At 42.1% G+C, this 25,554-nt stretch overlaps 2 long non-coding RNA genes across 3 annotated transcripts; one reads left to right on the plus strand and one right to left on the minus strand.

The window, feature by feature from the left end:
• Positions 1-11,798: 11,798 nt before the first annotated feature.
• Positions 11,799-13,048, plus strand: LOC124668113. The gene is made up of 2 exons (XR_006991558.1): positions 11,799-11,927; positions 12,673-13,048. It is a non-coding gene; the product is annotated as an uncharacterized LOC124668113 (long non-coding RNA).
• Positions 13,049-18,466: 5,418 nt separating this feature from the next.
• Positions 18,467-24,879, minus strand: LOC124668055. 2 transcript variants are annotated; one of them, XR_006991541.1, is made up of 2 exons: positions 24,609-24,879; positions 18,467-18,935 (listed from the first exon to the last, which is right to left on the minus strand). It is a non-coding gene; the product is annotated as an uncharacterized LOC124668055 (long non-coding RNA). The 2 variants fall into 2 exon arrangements; XR_006991540.1 differs by having other exon boundaries at positions 24,475-24,879.
• Positions 24,880-25,554: the final 675 nt, after the last annotated feature.

Raw genomic sequence — 25,554 nt, forward strand, 5'->3', positions numbered from 1 at the left:
CCCCATCCATGTGTGAGTAATTCCCCGCCGTAGGCTGAAGGGGATGGTAGGGATTGGATGAGATTGGTCATGTAATAGCATAAGATTGTTAGGGCATAGTGCCTAGTGTCCGTAATTGGTACTTTGATGATATTGTTGCAACTTGTTATGCTTAATGCTTGTCACTAGGGCCCGAGTGCCATGATCTCAGATCCGAACATGTTATTATTTCATCATGATATTCATTGTTTATGGTCTTACCCGCAAGTTGTATACACATGTCGCTCGTCCGGAACCAATGGCCCCGAAGTGACAGTAAATCGGGACAACCGGAGGGGATGGTAGTGACGTGAGGATCACATGTGTTCACTGGAGTGTTAATGCTTTGCTCCGCACTCTATTAAAAGGAGTACCTTAATATCCAGTAGTTTCCTTGAGGCCCGGCCGCCACCGGCCGGTAGGACAAAAGATGTTGTGCAAGTTTCTCATTGCGAGCACGTACGACTATAATTGGAACACATGCCTATTGATTGATTAGTACTTGGATACCGTTTTTATTATTATCCGCAAATGCCCTCGCTATGATTGTTACATGAGTTTCTCTCATCCATGCAACGCCCGTCATCCGTCCCCGTGCCTACGTATTTTAATCCCGCTCGTTTACTATAATCACTACCGCTCGTCTCTCGTTACTCGCGTCGTTATTTCACTATCGCTATCGCTTATAAAACTGTTACTACTGATAAACTCTTGCGAGCAAGTCTTTTTCCAGGTGCAGCTGAATTGACAACTCCGTTGTTAAGGCCTTCAAGTATTCTTTGTCTCCCCTTGTGTCGAATCAATAAGTTGGGTTTTACTTCCCTCGAAGACTGTTGCGATCCCCTATACTTGTGGGTCATCAAGACTATTTTCTGGCGCCGTTGTCGGGAGCATAGCTTTATTTGGAAGTTCACTTGGATTGATATTGTTCACTGCAAATTCTCCATCATGGGTAAACCTCGCGATACTAAGGTCGCCATATTACCATCCACTACAAGAAAAGGTACAACTCGAGTACCTCTCGCTGCTCTTGATTCACCATCTCGTGATAAGTAAACTTGTTTCACCGCCACATGCTTCACTTGTCGGTACTTCGCTGAATCTGAAAACTCTCATAATATTGATAATATTTCGATGTGCTTGATGATAGTGGTTCGTTAGGATCTTTTCTAGATGCTACAATTGCTAGGTCTAGACAAATTGAAAATACTGAAACTCCTAATGAAAATGTCGTTACACTCGTTAATTCACCCGAGTCCGTTGAATACTCTAGTGATGATCTTGATGAAGATTATGTGGAGCTTAATGATGATTTTATTGAAAAATGCAATGCTACTACCGATGCAAGAAAAATTAAAAAGTTGCTTGCGTAACATGCCGTTAGATATAAACCGTCTCCGATCCTAAATTTGCCACATCTCCTATAAACATTAAGGATAAAGATTATGATTTTTCTCTTGATCTATCTCATATAGCTATTGTTGAGAAAACACCCTTTTGTGGTACCGAAAAAGAAAGTGCCGTTGAACACATGATTGAGTTATCTACTCGAGTAGCTTGTTTTCTCGATGATGTTAAGAAGAGTACTTACTTTGTTGCTAAAATCTTTCCATTCTCATTAAAGGATGACGCTAAAACTTGGTATAATAGTTTGCCACCTAATTCTATTAAAAGTCCAAAAGAATTGCTTGATGTTTTCTTCCGGAAATACTTTCCTGCTAGTGCTCAACATATTGCTTTGCAGAGAATTTATAATTTTGACCAGGAAGATGGAGAGAAATTGCCTGAGGCTTGGGTGAGATTTTGCTCTCTTATTAGAGCTCGGCCTGACCATGATTTGGAAAAGCATGATTTACTTGATATATTTTATAGTGGACTAACCATTGAGTCTAGGGCATACCTGGATAGTTGTGCTGGTTGTGTTTTCAGGAAAAGAACTCCGTACGACGCTCGAAGAATTATTGGCTAAAATAGGCCGGAATCATGATGATTGGACTACACCTGAACCAACCCCAACACCGATACTGAAGAAGAGGGGTATGATTAAATTAGATGATGAAGATATGAGGGAAGCTAAGAAGTCTCTTAAGGAGAAAGGTATTAAATCTGAAGATGTGAAGAATTTACCTCATATAGAAGATTTATGTAAGATAACTCCCCCTTCATCCATGGTTGAGGTACACTCTCTTGAACGCTTTACTAGAGAAGATATTCCGTATTCAAAACCTCCTGCACAATGCTTAGATGAGTTTGATAATTATATTGTTAAGCAAGAAAATTTTAATATGAGAGTAGAGAATCATCTAATGGAAAATTCTCGAGCTATTAGTGAATTGCATGATATTGTGGAGAGAACCTCCAATGATGTTAAGATGCTTGTTAAACATTTTCATATGGTTCAAACTCAAATTGATCAACTCACTAAAGTGCAAAATGACTTGTTGGGAAATAATTCTAAATAGAAACATGCTTATGAAGTAACAACTAGAGGTGGTATCTCTACCCAGGATCCTCTATATCCTGAAGGGCATCCCAAAAGAATTGAACAAGATTCTCAACGCATTGAACCTAGAGCTCCTTCTAAGAAAAAGAAGAAGAAACATAAAAATGTTGTGGAATCCTCTGAACCTGTTAATGATCCTAATAGTATTTCTATTTCTGATGCTGAAACTGAAAGTGGTAATGAACATGATAATAATAATGATAAAGATAAGAATGATGTTTCTGATAAAGAAGAAGTTGAAGATGAACCTGAAAAGCATGCTAAAAATAAAAAGTACACTAAAGAAGATTTTATTGCTGAGAAACATGGTAATGAAAGAGAACCTTGGGTTCAAAAGCAAATGCCTTTTCCTGCTAAGAAACTAAAATCAAAGGAAGAAGAACACTATAATAAATTTTGTGATTGGATGAAACCTCTATTCTTGCAAATCCCTTTGATCGATGCTATTAAATTGCCTCCTTATTCAAAGTATATGAAAGATATTGTTACTAACAAAAGGAAAATCCCCAATGAGGAAATTTCCACTATGCTTGCTAATTACTCTTTCAATGGCAAAGTTCCAAAGAAGTTGGGCGACCTAGGTATACCTACTATTCCTTGTTCTATTAAAAATAATTATGTTAAAACTGCTTCTATGTGACTTGGGAGCCGGTGTTAGTGTTATGCCTTTTTCTCTTTATAAGAGACTTTACTTAGATAAGTTGATACCTACTGATATATCTTTGCAAATGGCTGATAAATCTACTGCTATTCCCGTTGGTATATGTGAGCATGTTCCCTGCTCAAGTTACTAATAACCGCTTGATATTAACCGATTTTGTTGTGTTGGAAATGCCCGAAGATGATAATATGTCTATTATTCTTGGGAGACCTTTTCTTAACACCGCAGGGGCTGTTATTGATTGCAATAAAGGAAAGGTTACTTTCAATGTTGATGATAGGGAGCACACCGTCTATTTCCCCAAGAGGATTGTAAAAGCGTGTGGAGTTAATACTATTTCTAATGTGAGAACTATCAAAGTGGGAACTATTGATTGTCCTATATATGAGCCTAAAGAAGAATATCAAACTCTTATGATTGGATCCATATCAATACAATTCAAGGTAACATGATTGATTTGAGGTTTATTTCTTCTTATGCTATGTAAAATTTATTTGGTGGCAAGACTTGATCAACCTTGTTAACAAATACTTTTTATATGCATAGAGGAGGTAAACAACATCTCTTTCTTCCTCCACTTGCTCTAGTTGCTGTAGCACTTTTAATTTGCAAAGTTCCTTAGTTAATTGGAGATTTCAAAAAATTTCCCGGCCAGTAATAATAAAATTAATACCCGTAAATGTGCATTTTTCAAAGTTTTCAAAAATTCGCAAAAATTACACCGTTGGTCCTATTTTTCGACGAGGCACCTGGGAGCACCTGGGGATGACCAGTGAGGCACCCCAGGGTGGCACCCCACAGGCCGGCGCGGCCAGCAAGGGGGGCGCGCCACCCTGGTGTGTGGGCCCCCTTTAACCCACTTTGGCATCTTTTTCTCCCAGCATCTTCTCTCTCCCGAAAAAACTCGAACCAGCTTTCTCTCACTCGCGTTTTTAATCAAGAGCTCAGGATTTTTCGATCTCTTTGCTCAGCCCAGATTTCTGTCTGAAATTTGGCACATTTGCTCTTCGGTATGTGACTCCTCCGCCTATCCAAGTAGAATTTTGTTTGGTTGAGTATATCTTGAATATTTTGCTGCTGTAGGTAACATGTTTAGTGAGCTTGCATGCTTGTTCTAAGTGGTATAAACTAGTTTTGATGCATGATTAGTACTCTAGCAAGTGCCTATAGCAGCTTCCTTGATTATATGTCACCAAATCAAGTTTTATATTGTTTGTTGAAAAATTTCAGAAAATGGAAGGGAGTAGGCACCAACTTAACCAACAAGAATTGGAGGTGCAACAGGTCATGAGAGTTCACCGAGAAGAAGGAGTATATCCCACTTACTATCCGTGCGTGGATTTCATGAGAAGTGCAGGGATTTTACAAGATGTTCAAAGACTAATCTCTCATGCAGGATTGGATATTTTGTTGGTGGTGAACCATGCCAATATGCAAAACTGACTATGTCAGTAGTGCAAGATTTTAAATTCAATTGGTCACGATCCAACCCCATGGTTCAATACAAAATTTATAATAAAACCGTCAACTTGACATTCAATGATTTTTTGCAAGCAATCGGAGTGCCGCAATGGGGATCATGCGAGAAGATAAAGGGATCGCCGCAAGAGTTCTTGGACCTCTTCAAGATGATTTGTCATGGAAGAAGCTTCTCAGAGGATGGTGGTAAAATCAGTAGCATTCATTTTCCAGCTATTCGTTACTTTGCTTATTCCATTACCAAGTGCGTTCTAGCAAGAAAGAATGGAAGTAAAGTATCTATCCAGGATCTAGCCTTTCTAGTTGCTGCATTACAAGGTAATAGGACTTATAACTTGGGAGCTTGGATAGCCAACAGACTCGCTACTAACCGTGAGAAGGGAGGAATTTGTGGAGGTATCATCGCCTCTCGCTTATTAGCTATGCATAATGTAGAACCTCACCAACTTGATATTCGGCTCCCCATAGAGAAACTTGACATAGTCTCCATGATTAAGCATGAATTAGTTTCTGATTCGTCTAATTTGAGAAACCTGTCTTACAGAATAACATTTTACAAGAAATCTTGGACAATGACTAAGAAAGTTGAAAAATTAGTAGGATTGCCTGCACCTTCTCTGTTTAACCTTGATTCCAGGGAGGATTGGTCAGTCACGGAAAGTGCAGTTAATGCATACATAGAGGGAGGAAGCAATCGTGCAAGAGATAACACGGATGAGGTCGAGGAACACCTCGACTCGTCATCAGATGCAGCAAGCTCTTCGCATCAACACGTTGGGCATGAGGAGCCTCCACGCTTTTCTTCTGCATCGGTACCTTATTATGACTACTCCATGTACGATCCACCGGCATGGAACCCGGACGCTCGTTGGGGTTGATCTCCACTTAGGCCAAAAGCCTAAGCTTGGGGGGAGGTATACCGGCATCACTCATTCTTTGCATATTATGGTTGCTGGATACTTGTACATACTTGTTTAGTTTCTTTGAGTGGTTTTCTAATGAGAGGGAGATGGTATTTGAGGAAGTGCTGCCTGAAAAACAGATTCTGGACTGTTACTAGAAAAATTCGTGCGCACAGCCAGAACGTTATTTTGAGCTGCCAATTTTTGTGCAGGTTCCCCAGGTTGTTATCTAACTTTCATTAGTTGAACAATTTTCGAGCTGAGCAACGTAAGATATTTGTAAAAATCGATTTTTGTACTGCTGTTAGGTTTTGGAAGATTTCTGCCATCTCGCTTTTCTGTGTTTCTTTTAGTTTTCATTTTCTTGTTATTGCTTTGTTTCTTTCCCAAAACACAAAAATACCAAAAATATTTCTGTTGTTTCTCTTCACCATTTGTTTATCTTGGTTTCTTGCATTTGTTTCGCTTTATTTGCTATTGCTAGCTTGCTATAAGGAAACCCAAAAAGATGCTTTGTTTGCTTGTTTCCTTTTGTTATTGTTCTTAAATTCGAAAACACCAAAAATATTTGCTGTTCTTCTTTGGTTTGTAAAGTTCATTATGATTTCAATGGTCTTCGGTGGCTGGAGCGTGGTTTTCATTTCATATTATCCAAGCTACACAAGTGAAAAGGCAATAATGACGATCTACGGCAATCTGATTGTGGTAAGAGGCTGGTATGAACTCTATTTGTTTTCATTTTTGTACATATACTCATCCATGTGAGCATGCTTAGTTGGTTCATGTGAGGTATATGTCATTTAAGAAAGTCTAGTAGTTCATGATCTCTCATGTTAGCTCCAATTTATTAATATAAGTAGCATGTCATAGATGTTTGCTTGCATTGTTTTATTCATAGATAGGTATGATATTGTGGTATCCTCCTCTGAATAATTCGTTTGAATTAACTTGGCACATGCTCACGCATGCATATGACCGAACAAGAGTCAATTAAGCCTCAATGATTTACATTGCTTCGTACTTCTTGTATCACTTTTATGCCTCGCTTAATTTATTTTGCCGCAAGCATGATTATGATAGTTATTGCTTCTCTTGATTTGTCGCTCCCTAGTCTTTTGCTAGCCTTCACTTGTACCGAGCGGGAACGCTGCTCGTGCCTCCAAACACATGAAAACCAAGTTATTCCGAGAGTGTCCACCATAAATACCTATGCATGGCATTTCAAACCATTCCAAGTAAATTCTCATGCGCTACCTTTAAACCTTCAAAATGCTTCTCAATTTGTGTTAATGTTTCATAGCTCATGAGGAAGTATGTGGTGTTTAGCTTTCAACCTTGTCATTTACCTTTGACGGACTCTCATATGGACTAGTGGCACATCCGCTTATCCAATAACTTTGCAAAAAGAGCTGGCAATGGGATTCCCAGTCCCGAATTAGTTAACTTAAATAGATACTCCTCCATGGTTTGTGATTGTTGGACGGCACCCGAAGGATTCGGTTAGCCATGGCTTGTGTAAGCAAAGGTTGGGGGGAGTGTCATCATCATAATAAAACTAAACTAAAAAGGCACGCCTTCATGGTATGTGATTGTTGGCAGGCACCCGAGGATTCGGTTAGCCATGGTTTGTGTAAGAAAGGTTGGAAGGAGTGCCACATAAAAATGCAAATAATTCATGGGAGCCGCTCTTGAAAGTTCGGTTGGCGAGGTAGTTGGTGTACCCATTACCATTCGTTGACAACAACAAACACCTCTCAAAATAATTTTACTCCTGCTTTACAAATGAAAAGCTCTAGCGCATGTTAATCCCTCGCTTCCTCTCGCGAAGGGTCAATCTTTTACTTTTATGTTGTGTCTCCATCCTTTCTTTGAGCACTTTCTTGAGAGCACAACTGTCATTCTTAGTATAATATGCTTGTCTCAAAATATGATTGATTGTGGTATAACTTTGATGCCTTTATTTTTGACAATCACTACTTCTAGTCTTTCTATGAACTCCAAAGGTGCCCGGACATTTATGTTTTGCCGATCAAATACAGGCAAGCGAGATACCACTTTATCATACTCTCTTATGAACATTGCAATCCTGCTTATATACATGATTCATGATGCTTATTATTAATTATTGGTACCTTTTCATGATTGACATAGCTGTTAGATGATCTTATTTGCATGTATCTTATTATGAACTGCTTAAGTATTAGCCATATCATGAGAATATATACATCATATGAACAAATGTGTTCGTGAAAGTTCTTTTATCGCTCGCTTGTTAACCGAATTGCTTGAGGACAAGCAATAAGCTAAGCTTGGGGAGTTGATACGTCCAAAACGTATCTACTTTCCCGAACACTTTTGCTATTGTTTTGCCTCGAATTTGTGTATTTTGGATGCAACTATCACGGACTAACGCCGTTTTCAAGCAGAACCGCTTCGGTGTCTCGTTTTTGTGCAGTAAATCCAACTTTCGGGAAAACCTCGGGATTTTGACGAAGGCCCTATTTTCCCATAATACCGACTGGAGCCGTAAGGACAAATCAAGTGGAGGCCCGAGGGCCCCACACCATAAGGCGGCGCGGCCTAGGGGGCCCGCGCGGCCCTATGGTGTGGCCCCCTCGGCCGGCCTCCGACGCCCTCCTTCGGACTATATATCGGCCTCGACCTAAAAACGCACGGGAGAAGTCGAAGTCGCGTAAACCCTCCGTAACGCCGCCACATCGCGAAACTCCGTCTCGGGAGCCGAAGTCTCCGTTCCGGCACTCCGCCGGACGGGGAATTGGAGGAGATCATCGCCATCATCACCACCGACGCCTCTCCATCGACCAGCCATGTTTCCCCCATCCATGTGTGAGTAATTCCCCGCCGTAGGCCGAAGGGGATGGTAGGGATTGGATGAGATTGGTCATGTAATAGCATAAGATTGTTAGGGCATAGTGCCTAGTGTCCGTAATTGGTACTTTGATGATATTGTTGCAACTTGTTATGCTTAATGCTTGTCACTAGGGCCCGAGTGCCATGATCTCAGATCTGAACATGTTATTATTTCATCATGATATTCATTGTTTATGGTCTTACCTCGCAAGTTGTATACACATGTCGCCGTCCGGAACCAATGGCCCCGAAGTGACGTAAATCGGGACAACCGGAGGGGATGGTAGTGACGTGAGGATCACATGTGTTCACGGAGTGTTAATGCTTTGCTCCGTACTCTATTAAAAGGAGTACCTTAATATCCAAGTAGTTTCCCTTGAGGCCCTGCTGCCACCGGCCGGTAGGACAAAAGATGTTGTGCAAATTTCTCATTGCGAGCACGTACGACTATAATTGGAACACATGCCTATTGATTGATTAGTACTTGGATACCGTTTTATTATTATCTGCAAATGCACTGCTATGATTGTTACATGAGTTTCTCTCATCCATGCAACGCCCGTCATCCGTCCCCGTGCCTACAATATTTTAATCCTGCTGTTTACTATAATCACTACTGCTGTCTCTATTACTATGCTGCTGCTATTTCACTACTGCACATCGCTATAAAACTGTTACTACTGATAAACTCTTGCGAGCAAGTCTGTTTCCAGGTGCAGCTGAATTGACAACTCCGTTGTTAAGACTTTCAAGTATTCTTTGTCTCCCCTTGTGTCGAATCAATAAGTTGGGTTTTACTTCCCTCAAAGACTGGTGCGATCCCTATACTTGTGGGTCATCAGGTACCAGCTGTGTGTATGGCGACGGTGTGGAAGTTTCGCTGTCGATGAAACTAGGCGAGTTTTTTATGAGAGAATTCATCTGATCTAAAACGCTAATTAACCTGAAACTAGGCGCGTGTGTGTTCATGCTTAATCAATCCAGAAGCTAAATCCTACGACGATCTCCATCAAATGTGTGCAGCATTGTCAAGTCTAAGAGCATCTATAACAAAGACGCTTAGGCCGAGCGAGCGGGATTATTACCCTAGAGCTCGGTCTAAACGCCTCCCTTATAGATGCCCTAAGCCGCTACAGGAGCAGCATCGACGCGCATGGCAAGTTAGATGGTAACCATGGTCAAGAACGTGGTGGTGCACTGGCTGTCGGAGCGTGATTGCTCCGGTGTCCCCCCTTCAGCTCCATGGTTCTAAAAAAACTGAAGCCGCTCCAGGTTTTTTGTTTTGATCCATGGAGTTGCTCCAGCTTTTGGTACAAATACGTGTAGTTGCTTCAGCTTTTGGTACAAATATGTGGAATTGGTTCCGCAGAACACAAAAACATGGATTGATTGTTTATTTACATCCCACTACCACCGATAAGTGGCCAAAATGTTACGCACGTTTTATCTTTCTCCCCCTCATCTCTCGGGCATGTTTCCCAATGCCCAGACTCTCCCCGATTTGACTTCACCGTAGCGTGATTCATGCATGCCACCACCTAATCGAGGCCGCCGGCAAACGAATGAACTTACCTTCAGCCGGAGTCAAACTTGTCTGAATCATTCTTGCTGCCGCGCTAATCGAGTTGTAGCTTGTTGGCGCCGCCGCTAGAAACTTGTTGTGGCCGCCTCAACCAACTTCGTCGTGGGTGAGGTGGCGTGAGACGTAGTGGCGGCGACAGCAAGCTCCTGGCGGTGGGCGGCAGCGAGCTACAACTCGATTTGCGCGGCGGCGAGAACGAATCGGACAAGTTTAACTTCAGCTGAAGGTACGTCGACTCGTTCGCCGGAGTCCATGATTCAGGAGCGATAAATGTAAATCACGTTGCGATGAAGTCAAATCAGTAGCAGACGGATGTAAATTACGGTGCTCGTGTTTTTTATGTTTGTGTACCAAAAGATAGAGCAGCTAGCAGTCAACTTTTCAAATCCGTCTCCTCGCTTGAGTGTGTTTCAAGATTTCTAATTACCCCGGTGTTTGGGAACGTCACGGCATTGCCGGGTGGTTCAGCGCCGCCGCCATAGCCATTCTCACCGTTGTGGCCATGCCAACTCCACCGCCAGAAAATACTTCGCCACGGGCCAGATGAACTTTCAGCCAAAGATTTAAGCGATCACGCGGTGCGTTCCAGTGCTCTGTATTTTTATATTTCACGAAATCAACTTCACGTAATTATACCAAAAGCTAGAGCAGCTCCAACTTCTCAGAACCGTGGAGCTAAGGGGACACCGAAGCACACCCCTGTTGGAGATGGTGAAGGACCGCCGGAAGCTTTCACTGATGGAATATAACATCGTGTTAATTCCCCTGCTAGTTCCCACGCCACACCACATGTTGGATTGGGACTGAAAATCAACTTCCCAAGCCTGCTCCTCGAACTAACTCCCTCCTCTCAACTTCCCATCCCCATCCCCAAAGTTGCCAAACATGCTGACAAAGGAAATTGCGGAGGTATATGCGTGTGTCCAGCCCCACTACCGAACAGCAAATTGCCTCCATTTTCCGTGTTACTGTTAAGAAGCAGAATTGATGATTTCTATTTATAAATGGCAATCAATAGCTTATATATATGATGTTTATATGTTCTATTGTAATTGCATATTTGATTATAAGAGAAATGGCAACAATTGCTTAATGACACATTGAACGAGATGTGTTTTTAAAAATAAGTGAAGATACATAGTTGAAACTTTCATCGGAATGCGAGAGCGTACAGTTAGAAAATCCTAGTATATAATTATCTATTTGTGTTATATTTCACCATGTAAGCGTATTATTGAATTATTTATATTGAAATATACAAGTTTTACAGTGATTGGCATTTTTAATAACCATCCATCCACCCCAATCTAACGGTGATAAATAGACGGAACCAAACTAACGAAACCAAAAATATGGGACCGGAACCAAATCAGGTGGGACCGGAACCTTTAATATATTTTATGAAAATTGTAAAAAGCGAGCATCCATTTGAGAGGTTGAACGGTTGGATGAGCTTTGCACGCATCTTAAAGTCGCCCAACTAGCAACTAGTAGTGGACATCCATTGTGTTTCATCGCTCATCCTCTCTCTCACTGACGGGAATCTCTCTCTCCCGGCGATCTCCCGCGTGGCTGTCTGGGCGGCACCATGGAGCCGGCCGCCGGCGCTACGCGAGGAAGGAGGAGGGGGGCGGTGATTGGGGGGATCGGGGGGGGGGGGGGGTAACCTGGGGTGGTTTTCGGGGCGGCACCACGAAGCTAGCCGCCGGCCCTAGCGAGCAAGGCGGAGGGGCGCGGGGGATTGGGAGCATCGGCGGCAGGGTCCTGGGTGGCTGATCGGGTGGCACGACGGAGACGGCCTCCTGCGCTAGGTGGGGAATGGGGGCATCAACAGCAGGGAATCTTGGTGCGGGAGCAGGGACGGTGGGAAATCCGCTGTGGTCGGCGGCGCAACTTCACACCTCACGTAAGGTCGTCGTCCTCCTCTAGTTTTTTTTCCCTTTTCTTGATTGTTTCAGCAAATCTGCTTTCTTATTTCAAGTTTAAGAGCTGAACCTCCTTGCAAATGAATGGACTATCTGAATCAAAGTCAACACTACCTAGTATTTGGTTATTCTGATGAATTCGGTTATGCAAATATGTTGTACAATCAGCAGCTGAAGCTGGTTTTATATAAGTAAATTAGTACACTGTGGCGCCCGATCTGCACATGTTGTATACTCTACTGATTTCCTAGTGGAAGATTCGGGATGTTGCTGATTGTAGTAATCAAAATCTTGCAAGAAGTCAGGACCCCGAGTGCAGTTGTTGCCTTCTGACAAAGAAACTGTGACCCTGAGGACAGTAGTTCTCAACATGCTCAATGGTTGAGGGAAAATAGATTTAATAGCGTCAGAGTCCTTACTAGGTTAAGCTCAGTTCACAATGCGCCCTCCTTCTACATGTGATGCACCAATATACGTATTTGGCATGCCATTTTTGGAACCACCTTTTTTTCGGAACCCGGTGATCGTGTAGTAGCTCCACTTCCAGCAGAGAAGCAATCAATCTTCTGTGTTGGCTCATTTTTGCATTTATTCAATTTTCTGAGCATGTTGTTATGTCTTCCAATAAGGATTATTCTTTCTCAGAACACGAATTAGGAAAGTTAAAATTATAGATGACACTCGTTTATATCTGCTTTGGTTGAATCTGATACGGGTTTTTAAAATTGTAGGTTGGATGAGTTCACTGGAAGAAGGCCTTGTGGTTGAGTTGGTGACGCCCATATCTGGTGTTTTTTGTTCAGTAGCTACCAGTTTCATAATGATGCCTTGCAGTATATGTGCAACGACAAGTCATCCCCATCAATCAAGCACAAACAATCCTCTGGACTAGAAGATTATGAGAAACATTTGTTGTTTGAACATCAATGCCTTAGTCTGCTATGTAGTTCCTTGTCCAGTTTTTTAATGAACACTTAATTAGTCTCATTATTTGCTCCAGTCATCGACTTGTATATGCTTGTTGTGTCCCATATTGTCCATAATGTTGCCAGCTTGCTAAGAACTATTGGTAATGGTAATTCAGAGAAAATTTCCAAGCAAGTTTTATGTCTGCTTCTTAAAGCGGTGAACAACTCATCGCAATCAAAGGGTTCAGTGACCACTCTACGCAAAATTGAGATCCTGATTTTTCATGGAATTGATTTCTGTGAGTTGATGGCAACACGGAAAAGCAGCACCCCGTCAGTCATATTTGAGACTTGTTTTCTTCTTCTACTACTTAGATTTTGTGGCGTGTTATTCTAGCGTCGAGTTGAGACATGACCATGAACCTTATTGTCAGACTCAGATATCAAACAAAGATGCAGGCAACAATAATATCAGTATGTACTCCTATGTGTTATGTTGCACTGGGGCCCGGGTTGCACGGCCGCTTGGAGGAACCGTGCGAGTAGGGATGTAAACGGATCGGATCGGATCGGATATTGCTCTTACCATATCCTTTACCATGTTTTTGTAACGGATTCGGATCGGAGCGGATAATAGTCGGATGCGGATTATATCGGATTACGGATATGGAGCGGATTCGGACCGGACTCGGATCGGATGCGGATTATTAAGAAAATATACATTTAAAAAAGTATAAGTATGTTTTTTTATGTAAAATATGTTTGTAATTATAGACTATAGCTAAATGTACACACTTGTTCGTACAACAAAGCAAATTGCGTGCTAATAGAATACATAGTATGGCCGATGAACTAAATATATTATCTAAATATTTAGGGTTGGGCTAGTTTTTTCGGATTATCCTCTTCGTGGACCTCGGATAATCCGCAAAAAATGGCGGATAATCCGTATCCGTCGGATAGTATCTGTAACGACCCGAACCTGGTAGGGTTCGAATCTACACAGTGCTATCCCTGGATCGTAGCTAGCACACACAGTAACAAATGAATATCAAGATAACATACGTCATTTTATTACAACCGAAATATCCAGAGTATATTTATTACATCCTTGCGCAGCATAGTGGCTGGCTCACATAACAGCGGAAACATAAGCATAACATCAAACTTGGGCTCCATCAACGCCACATGGCTTGTTGAGTGTAGGCCCTGCGATCCTATCGTCCTTACTCGTCATCTGCAACAGGTAAAGTTACAGCCAAAAACATTTGATCAATACTTTGAATGTATTGGCAAGTTACACAAGTTACAAAGTGGTTTATAATTATATACATGCAAGGGTATGTCAAAGGAAGGCTCGGGGTTTATTTTTGCGTAAAGCCAATTTTGTTTTGTAAAAAATCTTTTAGAAACTTTCTTTGTCTTTATATATTTTTAAAACAAAATAATCTAGGGCGGGACAAACACAAGGAATCCACCAAGGTTCACCATCCTACATCCCATCTCCAAAACAAGCTAAACTAACTTCAGAGCCACTCACTGGATAGAGTTAGCATGCATTAAGTTTTTAGGCAACACTACATTCAGAGCCACTCACTGGATGAAAGTAGTAATTGCAAAACAGTTCGGACAATCCTAAGTTCAGAGCCACTCACTGGATAAACTTAGCATGCCAAAAACTTTTTTAAAAGGTTTTGAAAACATAGGAGATCCTTCATCCGCTTCAATCTTCAGTTGCTCAAATTGCTCATATCCGGGAGCACGGCTAATCGATTAGATCATACACTCTGCAGAGGTTGTACACTTTCCCCACATGTCACAATCCATCCTTTTTGTTGTATCCTTCATTTGGCTTAACCGGGCATGGATCATGACGAAGTTTTCCATAGAAGCCCCCTATACATAATCCCGGTCCACCCGCAACTATGATCCGAAGACCCTCTCCAATGGCGGTACCGATGCAAGGGTTTCCCTCTATGTACGACTAAGCCGAGCCCATATAGCATGTGGCTGTACTCGAAAGCTTCCTCAACCGAAACTTTGAAGATCTCTTTGACCCTGGGCGGCGGTCCCCACCAAAACCTGAGTCTGCAGAGCCACTCACTGGATGCAGCTCTTGTAGACGCTCCCAACATACCACTCCGCCCAGAGGAAACATTTTGATAAGTTTTTATTTTAGAAATATTTTCACCATACAACCCCAAAATGGGCGCATGTCAATTTTCACAAAAGGTTTTGTTTTTTGAAAACCCATATCCCACGTCTACCAAGCAATTGGCTAAGCACTCATACAATATACGCATTTTTATAAAATGGCTACAAGGAACATGGTAAGAAATCCTATGGCTCTCTACTAGGATAGCAAAGCATAATATCCCTACACATGCATTTCTACGAAAATACTTGTAAAACATGCATATCCAAAAATAGTAGGACAAAAGGTCATGTGCAACTTGCCTTTCATTGATGAAGAATAATTATCTTTTCAACATAACTATCAATATTATTTCCTTGATAAAAATTATCCCGTCACTCTTCGTGAAACCTATCGCAACGAAAAGAAAAACAATACCATACATAAACATACACACATTTCAAAAAGGAAATATCAAACAAAACCAAGTATGGAAATATAAATAAACTCCAAATAAAACATCGAGTCATTCCAACAACCAAAATGAAATAAGAACTAGATTATGAAATCTATAAAACATACGCATACATAAGCTATTTTTCAATTGGTTATTTCCAAATTTTAACCATATGAAACTAGGGTGATTACAAGTTAACTAAATTAGTTGTTAATATTAGTGAAAACAATTTTAGATAACACTAACAGATGGTCATAATATTTCCATATAATTTTATGGAAAGGACAACATTAAAACTGTTTATAGAATTAAACTATGGCCAAACTAGTTCGAAACTTTGCCTCAAAATTTACCGAACGATAATCTGTCAAAAAGGAAAACTAAGGGTTCCATAAAATTCTACTCCTTCCAAGGTTTCCAGAAAGATTTTATTTACGAAATTTGGCCAAGTAGAACTATAGTTACGAATTTCTGAAGTTTCACATACAGACTGGAAACGAAAATCTACTCTATCTATACGTGACCAGTTCAGAGTTTAGACTAAATAAACTGTCCCAGACTGAAACTACGTGCAGTTTTCAGATTAGTCTAACGTTCAGAACCAGAAAGGAAAAGAATATTCAGGAACGGGAAGCTCACCGACGAAAATTGATAGATAGATTGTCGGAGAGGTTGTGCGTGGCAGCGGGGAACAGTGTCGACGATATGGCGTCAATGGAGAATAGCAACTCTGAAGAAAATATCGTACTTGGACTCCTCTGGCGAACCTTCTGAAATGGTGTCGGACAGCTACAGCGATGGTGGCCGGCTGTTCGTCGTGGGTGACTTCCGGCTACGAATTAGATCAAACGAAGGCATCAGCGAGATGCGCAAGAGCTAGAGAGAAGGAAAGGGGCAAGAATCAGGGCCTGAGTCCCTCCATTCGTGGAGAATTCGACGAAACGTCGCGGCGGCCGTCGGAACTCCGGCGAAGAAATTCGCCCTCCACAGGGGCAGCCTGGGGGCGTGGATCAGTGGAGGAGTGTGGTATGATATTTGGAAGCTCCGGTCGAATTTATACAGAGGGGGAGGATGTGGAGCAACGGGAGTCGGCTTTAATGGTCGCGGCCGTTTACTGTAACGCCATGGCCATTACAGCTCGAATAAAAGCGCAATAACGCGGGGAGACGAAGGGGAAAGGGGTAGAGGAAGGTTCTAGACGAGCCTCGGGTCCGGGGTGAGGAGGGGGTGCAGTGGGGCGCGTCGACGCGGGCAGTTTCTGCCGTTTCCATCTAGGCCAGAGGTTGAAGACGACCTTCACGAGGTTCGTAAAGAAAAGAGAACCACCTGGGCAGTTTTGCTCTTTTTATTTTATTCGGAAGATAGACACGTCCTGGCTGAGCTGTTTTGGTCGACTCGATGTGGTCTGCCTTATTGTTTTCTTTATTCTCCTCTACACTCTTTTCTACTGTATTTTATTTCTTTCAGATCTCAGATTTAGGACTAAGCTCAAACAAAATCCAGAAAATTCCAGTAAAAATAAAATCGTTATTTTGAACTGTACGAAAGGTATTTTCAGATCTTTTATAATAAAATTATTTAACATACACATGTGTTATATTTTAAGTCATTTCCACCCGATCTTTGTTTTGCAAAATCATTTGTTTGTAAAACAAACATACATGTGATATATTTAAATCATCTCCAATGGCATATTTGAGGATGTCATGTTATCCCGTCTCATATTCCTTCGTTTTATTTTGGAAATGAAATAAGATATATCTAAAATTCAATAAACATCAAATAACGCCAAACCCGAACATTTTTCCAAACCATGTATTAATTTGGAAATGTCATATTATCTCCTCTCTATTGGGAAAGTCATATTATTCCCTCTCTTAGATAATTCAAAAAGATTTGGCCAAATAGTTTTTTAACGCCACTTAGATCCAAGCGATAAAATGTAACACACAGATCGGATTTGTATAAAATTTCCTCACCCAAGATTTATAATTTTTTGATAGTCATATTAATCCACTCTTATATGATGTTTCCATCCTAGTTGAGAAAAGTTTAAACAAGTCCTCAAAAAGTTTTAATTTCTTCGGAAAATTCAACAAAGTCAACAATTCAATCAGCTTATTGTATTTTATTTAACATTCCAAAAATTGAAAATTTTGGGATGTTACAGTATCAATACCATATCCTCTACCGTATCCGTCGGATATCCGCTTGATCACTATCCGCATCCGTATCCATATCCGGCGGATTTCTAAAAATGCATACCATATTCTCAAAAATGGATACGGATACGGATTCGAAGCGAAAATTATCCGTACCATTTACATCCCTACGTGGAGCGTTGGATGATCTTGGAGGAGACGGTGCAGAGGTGCCATGACCTGTTTGAGGTAGAGCAGCTGAGCACGGAGCTGGAAAACAACGGTGTACTTCAGATGGGTGACACCAGCCAAGTCGCGCCACCAACGGCTTGAGGATTTGTCGATATTTCAAACACGCACATACAAATATAAGGATTATTATTTCTTCAATAATCATCCGCCTGCTTTCCAACTTGGAATGATCTACCAGTGTGATGACAATATCATTACCACGTTAACTGAAGCAGTTCTGTATATTTGCCTCTTGGGGACTAGTTAAGTTTGCTTCTGTAACTTGTGATATCACAATCTCCTTCCATCTAGTGGTCACTCAGTTATTCTCACTTTAATCTACATCTGAATAGTATTCAGTTGCATGTCCTGTTTACAATATTGTTTATGTTCACTGAAGTAATTTGTTTTCTAAATTCCTTAGGCCCTGTTTAGAATAGGAGTTTTTCTTGGTACAGTTTTGTTTTTCAGTTCAAATTTGAGTTTTTCTTGGTACAGTTTTGTTTTTCAGTTCAAATTTGAGTTTTTCTTGGTACAATTTTGTATTTTTAGTTCAAATTTATCTTAGATACCAACACTTCATGGAGAACTTAAATCATGCATGCCAGTAAAATCACCACAGATGCACACAGAAAAAAATACAACATGATCATGGAAAAGCCAGAATCATTGTAGTACAAATGATCATGAAAAACACAACAATGATGCCGAATTAGACTTAATTGATGCCGCTAACCAAACACTCGAGAACGACTTTACACAATATGAGTGCACAATAATTGATGCCCTACCAATCAAACACTCTAGAACCACTTAAACATAATCCGAATGTACAAATGTCAGATCTAAACAAAATCAGTAATCTGGTCCTATGCTCTACAAAGGCGCAAATAACTTGGTCAGCTACATCCTTGGACAGCTTGACTGGCGTAACTTTGGCGCACCAGCTTGGTGAACCGGCACCCTCTCTGGTGAAGCAGTTGCATATTTCTCCAACTTCCCAAACATCTCCAGTTTCACCTTCAGCATGAAATCCAGGTTAAACAACAAATCCAGCTCAAGCCGATTCATATCGATTATGCTGATTCCTCCTACTATAGTGTAGAATGAGTTTTTGAAAAACCTGCAAGACATGTATTAAGAAAGTTACTCGAAATCTGCGCACATGCTTTTCATTCTTCTTTTGCAAACATAGAACCAAAGCATTATTTAGAACAATGGAGCAGCCAACATCCAAGCTAGGAACCATCTAGTTCATTTTTTAGGAGTCACATGCTAACCACTGCTCCATAAATCAGAATACTTGGGAAAACTGTTCATATATTCAGGGATAGACATGCTTATTATGAAAAAGCTAACCATGTAAAGTGGTTCTACTTAGTAGTTTATAGACCCAGAGAGCATATCTAGTCATGAACTAGTGAAGTTGGTTTATTAACTGATCTAAAGCTGAATTTCTATCTATTGTCAGCACTCTTACTGATCAACCAAAGCACGGTTAAATTACCAACCATCAGATCTGCATCAAAACTACAGTCATTAATTCTACTATTTCTTTATATTTACCATGACCCCTAAAGAGATATCAATATTTTCAGCACTGCAATAAGGCAACCTATGAGAAATTAATGGTGTAGCATTTTTCTTCAGTAAATTCATTAATATTTCTATTATTTGTAGGCAGTGACTTGACAATCAATCCAACTAAACTTGTATGATGATTTCATATAATTTAACATGTTTAAAATAATCTTTCAACTAACTTTATTGTGGTTTTCACAACAATGCACGGCCTTCTAGCTAGTAGAGACCTGAGATCAATGAAAAGCTTACTGTGCTAGAACATACTTCTGCACAAAGAGCTAGTACTTCAGAAACAACTTCTATTCAAGAAGATATATAAATAATATTACAACTTTTACTATGGTTGGGGAATTTAGGAGCCCTTCAAGCTATTTAATCCGACGGTGGAAAAAATAGTAGTACTGGAAAGTACTGGAAAATAAGTACCGGAAAGTACTAAAAAGTAGTGGAATTATTGATTTATTTTAATTTAATAGAAGGGTAGTTATGTCATTTCGCGTTCAGATGGCATCCCTCATCTCTCTGACTTCACTCTCAGCCATGGAGGCGGCCGCCGCCGCCCTGTCCCATCCCCCGTTGCCGCCCTCTTCTCCCTTCCCACCGCCACCCCCTCCCTGCCGGCATACTGATTTGCCGCCCATCCACGCTCGCTCACCACCTCCATCCCCTAGCTCCTGAACAAATTACCCTTCTGGTAGCCCTTCCTGGTCGCCACTCCGGCATCGCCCTGGCCGGCGGCCGCGCCGTGCAGCGCCGCAACGGATTCGTCGCCCAGGAAGACGTACTCCACTCACACCTCACCGTCCGTGAGATATGGAGCTCTCCAACAACCTCCAGTTCACCCCAGTTGGACCACCGGGAGGAGGCAGAGGAGGTGGAGCTGGTTGTAGTCGCCGAGCGCGGCGTAGAAGTTGCGGGTGGCCAGTCCCGCCACACGACTAGACGCCGTCGCGACATGTCGGAGGCAGAGCGCCTGTCAGTCGGCGTACCGGTGCGGCGCCGAGCCAAGGCAGCAGCCGCCAAGCGCAGTGTAAAAGCTGCGGGTGGCAGGCACGCTGCGTTACCAGACGTCGGTGCGACGTGTTGGAGGTAGAGCGCCTCCGAGACGGCGTCCCCGGCACGGCTGCCCAGGGGTGGTGGGACGCGTAGACCGCGAGCTTGCTGATGAGCATGTACACGACGGTGGGCCTCGCCAACGTCGCGTGGAATCTGTTTGACGAAATGCCACAAGGGGCATTGGTGGTGCTGAACATGATGGTCAGGTGCTATTTCAGGTGCTTCCAGTCCACTGCAAGCACTCTTTTTGGGTTCAGCCTCCTAGTTGTAAGTGCACTGATGGACATGTGCCCTGTATCTAAAAGTACAAATTCAGTAGGGATGCCGCATATTGTTTCAAACTCATTTTTTTGACATTGACAACTACTCTAAATGCCACATGCTTTCTTGAGGAAACCCTGGGAACAAAAAATGGTGAAGATATGTATGTAACCACTCTAAAGCGTTGGTTAAACAGAAATTGATCCCACTACCTGATGGTTGCAGCCAATATAGTCCGCTGGCTACTTTAAGAATAAGTTTTCGATAGTAAATAATTAGGCCAAACGTAATAACTGTGATGATGTTTAGAGGTTATGTACTAGGCTTTAAGCTTTTGTCTTGTGAATTCACTCGGGTCGGGATGAAGGGCCTTAGAGCACCCACAATTGGGGCGCTTATCTACAGCGCCATGGATAAAATCCCAGTCGTTTCGGGTAGTTCCTGGCTGCTTTTAACTTTTTATTGCACCAACTCTTGAGTCCGGCGCCTGAACTTTCTGTGCAAAGCAGGGCTTCCAACCTGCTGGCGCTTAATGATTCCAGTAACCGGCTAGATTAACGTCTATATTAGCGCACTGCGGGTGCTCTTAGTGACATTTTTATCTATCTTTCATATTGTCAGATTATTCTCCATCATTTTCTCATATATATGCATAGGCTGAAGAGCTTTTCCAAGATTTCCTCTTTTGTTCAGTTAGCCTTCGCAATATAATGTAAGATTGTTTATTGTTCTTCTCGTCCGTAGGATAATAATGTTCTGCAGATCTAGGTATACAACTGCACAGTATGTATGCTGTGATTCGAAGGGAGCCAGAGAACACAAATTACACTCCAGGTTTTACTTGAACATTAGACTATATGTTCTTGTTGGACGGCAGTTCAGTAAAACCTACTAGCCTACTGCGTCCCCCACGAGGGGATTATGTGGATGTGGAGGGAGGTCTGCCCATCCAGGACCAAGATCAGTACAAGTTACCTTACAAGAATATGAAACGGAATCTTGACCATGTAGTACCTTACATTGTGAAAAGGAAATTCTTAACCTTCTTATCCTTTGTTGTTGAATGCAGTGTCACTGTTCTTTAGCCCCATTAAAAAGAAGCCTTCCAAAGCTGGTGGCGACAAAGGCAACAACCGCGAGGATAAGATCAACAAACTAATGGAGAAGCTGAACCGAGACAGTCTCCACTCATAGTCCGCAAACATGCGATTGATCTGTTACCTGACATGTTTTTGTAATAGCATAGCTGATTGTACTTTTTTATAAAATAGAAGTGGAGCATGTACTGTTTATATTCATATATTATACTCCAACAAACACTATATTCATTACCACTGTTATTGCGAGAAATTTACACTATAATGATAACTATATGTGCAAGATAGTTCAAGATATGATAAAAATACATCAAGAGTGACTGATCAATTTGCTGATCAGTAGTATTAGTATCCATATCTATACAAGTGCATGTGGTGAACATCTTCACAGATTCAGCCATATACCTAATAAACTATGCAGCAACTGGGTAAGTTTGCTAATTCTGTAAGGAATGCGAGAATCTTTCTAAGCTAATGCAGTGATAAGATCTCCTATGCAAGAAAGTGACTTGTTAATATGCCAAGCCTCCTTCTATCTGTCCCATGTGGTTTCTGACCTGTCAACGCTTTCACTTCTTGCAAGATCTACCAAATGCAGACAGCTGCAGTTAACACTAGCTGACATGTTTTATGAGAATGCACATCACTCGCATCATTGGAACTAATGGGCAGATGAATCCTGCAAGCAGAGCAGCAGAAAGTTGCAAAATAACGTTACAAGTATTCTAGTATGGACAGATGCATAAAATTGATGAGATGAATGTACCTCAACAATTGCCTTCCATCATCTTGGATCAGCTAATGTGCAGATGGGATGCATATTATCATTCATGAAGTATAGTACCTATTTAACACCATAAGTAAAAAAAGGAGATGCTATTCATGGACCCATCATTGCTTCGAAGTCTCAATTTACACAAACTTCTGTTTGATTCTCAATGAAGCCAACATCATCTAAGTGTATATGGTTGAGACTAAGAGACCAGAGGTGTTCTCCATGCGTCCATGCCCCTTCAGATATATCTAATCAAACAAGAAAGCAACCAATACTTCAAATATATCTAATCTTACCGAATAGGAAGTAACCACATTGATGAAGCAAATAGATGTGACTCTACCATACAGGCTTACAATTGTGGAAAAGGGGCTAGGATGTCTGAGAGGCCGCAAGTGAGAGGAAACCACCTCGACGACATTTGCAGCTGCCGCATAGAAAATTGGATGCCTAGATGAGTGTAAATATAGCTAGATTGCTCTTTTTATGTAGCAAAGACAAATAAATAGCTCTGAGACCACAAAGAGAACCCTCATATACACAGTTCGAAGAAGCTAAAAATGGCTGAGTCATACTCTGCATTTAGTTCCCTAAATTCAGTGAGTAGAGTTTGGCATACGAGCAACAAAGATCTTCAGCAAAAGAAGTACCTAGATTCAGTGATTGGACTTTGGCCATAAAACTTGTACGAACTAAACCGAGATCCTCTATATTACTCGTTCTTCCAGTCTACAATGCCAATTTACTTATGGCTTTGTCCCAAGTAGGCAGAATTGTCATGCAGTTAACTATCAATTGTTCCTATAACATTACTGCAGCCCACCTTGAAAACTACAGAGATCTACCGATAAGGGCATATTTGGATGCCAGGGCCTGACAAGCTAGATTAATCTGACTTGCTGAAACAAAGCTATCAGCGCAGACAAATGATTTTCAGAAGAATAGACCAACTGGAATTCAGAGGAGCCATGGCTAGTTATGAAACATCAGTTCACGGTTGATTAAGAGGAGCTAAAGTTTCTAGCGATAGTCAATTCTCGTGGACCATGTGAATTTTTAACAGCATAAAGTGGCAACTTTTCAACTGAAATTGGAACAATGAGTTGCAACATATTTGATACAACTGTACAAGATCGTGCCGATTTAGGTGGAATGTGTACCTTAGCTTTGTTTGAGGTGCTCTTCACTGTCAGGTGGAGATCACTGGCGTGGAGGTGGCGGTGGAGTGCATGGTCGACGCTTGCGGGGGGGGGGGGGGGGTGGTTCACCTGCCGAGAGGTGCCTAGAGCTCGTGGGCGAGAGGCGAGGCTGGCCGAACCCCTTCGCGAGGTAGCCGAGGCGGGCACGGGGCACAAATGTGCGTCCGGAGAGCGGCGCGTGCGCTCCAATCTACCCACACCGACACCGATGCGTGCCTCTCGACGACGCCGGCGCCGTCCACGCAGAGCAGTCCCGACAACACCTAGGCCAGCGCCGAAGAAACATGCCACCGTCCCCGTCCGCCGGTCCACGGGAGAGGAGAGCTGCATAAGGGGCGGTTTACCCAAGGGAACGGCACTCCGGCTGTGGGCGCCCTCGCCGCGGGGATTTGGAGGCAGGGGTTCGTCGGTAGTCGCCAGTTTTCGCCGATGCTCACGAGGAAAGAAGCAGAGGTTGGGCAGCGGCCGGCCGGGGCGCTGCCGTCGTGCGTGGTGGGGGCGGTTACCTCCGAATTCACCATAATACCCCTAGTAACCTTAATTGAAATTGCTTAATTAACTGGCCAGATCGGACGGACACAATTAATTAGAGCGGTAGTACCTGGTAATACTGGGTAGTACTCGACAATCACCGTAACACAGCTCAAATAATATAACCAATAGCAGTTGCCGTGACCCGTGAGTACTTACGTATCATCTATTAATTTGGAAGCATCCACTACACTTGTAATTAGCAAGCGGTGAACACTAGCTACGAAGGGAAAAAGATCAATGTTTTAGCTGGACCGCTCGGCGAGCTACCAGTTTCAGTTCCCCATCATCACCTCTGCAATCGACGAGGACGGCGCCGTCGATCTTGGATCCATGCCGGCCCAAGCGACACTCGAGCCGATCCCCAGGCAGAGAAGAAATAATTCAACTATCTACAATGTTTCAGAATAAAATCGAGCTGCTAAGTAAATTCACCTCCAGGCAACGAAAAGAAAAAGAAACATGATGGCAGCTAGGGGTTGGATGCTCCCCTGAGTCCCCGCGATGGGGGGACGGGCGGAGGCTCGCGTTGGCGCCTCGCGGCTGCGACACAGGGGAGGGGGTGCGACGGAGAGGCCGAGACCGTGAGCCCACACGACGGGAGGAGGATGTTTGCCGACATCATTTTATTTAGGCAATGCCCTTCCTTAATTTTGCAGGTGAGAGCCTAAACACGCCTTATCTGAGCCCCTACCTCAAGGCGCTGGGCTCGGAGAGGCTCGGACGGGATCTTGATGTTGATTTGATTCTGATTTTTTTTTCTTTTGATTTGGAACATTGATAAAAACGTCCGTTCAGAATTGTTGCAGGAGTAGTAGCATTATAGAACTTACAGAAAATTTATCACTAATTTAATCAAAGGTCACAAAAAATTAGATTAAATGGAACCAAAATTTAATTAGACGGAACCAAAGTTCCGTGCTAATACCGTAAAAGAGCTCATTGAAATAATGCACATTTGAAACATGTATTGAACTACAATGTTTTAAATCAATTGATTATATATATCATTCGTTTGTCAAATTTTTATCGCGCAAGGGCTATTACCAAAAAAAATGTAGTTGGAGTGTATCCACCCTTCAATTTTTTCATGTGTCTAGATGTGGGTGAAGTGCATTCCGGACTTCTCGGTTTGTGCAATAATTACCGACTGTACACCCACTTCTCTTTCTGTAGTTCTAGATATACATAAACTCGATTTTCTCTAAGCAGATATACCAGTTCCCATTAAATCTCCGC

This window comes from Lolium rigidum, chromosome 6 (genome assembly GCF_022539505.1).
Source record: "Lolium rigidum isolate FL_2022 chromosome 6, APGP_CSIRO_Lrig_0.1, whole genome shotgun sequence".
In the NCBI taxonomy this organism is placed as follows: domain Eukaryota; kingdom Viridiplantae; phylum Streptophyta; class Magnoliopsida; order Poales; family Poaceae; genus Lolium; species Lolium rigidum.